We start from the raw sequence: 1,026 nt of genomic DNA on the forward strand, positions 1-1,026 counted from the left end.
TATATATATATATATATATATATATATATGCACACACATATGTGTATATATATATATATATATATATATATTTTTACATATGTATAAAATCCCAGAATCATTTAGGTTAGAAAAGACCATGAAAATCATCGAGTCCCATATATATATGTGTGTGTGTATATATGTATATATATATGCACACACACACACACATATATATGTATATACATATATCTGTTTACATATGAATATCTCTTTTTTTTATATATGTATAAATATGTATGTATATATATGTGTGTGTGTGTCTGTGAGCTCTCAGTGTGTGTCTGTCTGTCTGTCTGTGTGTCTGTGTGTGTGAGCACTCTGTCTGTGTGTGTTTGTGTGTCGGTGTGTCTGTGTCTGTGTGTGTCTGTATGTGTGAGTGCTCAGTGTGTGTCTGTGTGTGAGCACTCTGTGTGTGTGTGTTTGTGTGTCTGTGTGTGTGTGTCTGTATGTGTGAGTGCTCAGTGTGTGTCTGTGTGTGAGCACTCTGTGTGTGTGTCTGTGTGTCTGTGAGCACACACAGGAGCCTGTGGGCCCCCCCATAGGGGAGGTGGGTGGGTGTGGAGCCGCCTCGGGGTGGGGCAGCCGTGTCAGTGCCTTTAAAAGCAGGACTGAGCCACAGAGACCCTGGAGAGAGGCACCCACTGAGACACTCACCCAGACACCCTGCCAGGACACCCCGCCAGGACACCCCACCAGGACACCCCGCCAGGACACCCCGCCAGGACATCCACCGAGCCCCAAAGCCTGCAGGTGAGTCCCACAGGGCTCTGCCGCTGTCCGGAGTCATCTTGGGGACCAGCTGGGAGTCAGGGATGGAGAAGACTTGAGGAGCAGAAGGGAGGGATGGAGGGGGCTGGGAACCCACAGGGAGGGACAGAGGGGACTGTGAACTGGCCAGACCCCAGGAGGAGCACCCAGGTCACCCCTCCCTGCAGGCTGAGCACGTCTGGTTGGGGGGCTGCAGCCCCTCCGCTCCCCTCCCCTCTCAGTCTCTCCACAGCC

This window comes from Manacus vitellinus, unplaced genomic scaffold, assembly GCF_001715985.3.
Source record: "Manacus vitellinus isolate BGI_N305 unplaced genomic scaffold, ASM171598v3 scaffold_72_pilon, whole genome shotgun sequence".
NCBI lineage: Eukaryota > Metazoa > Chordata > Aves > Passeriformes > Pipridae > Manacus > Manacus vitellinus.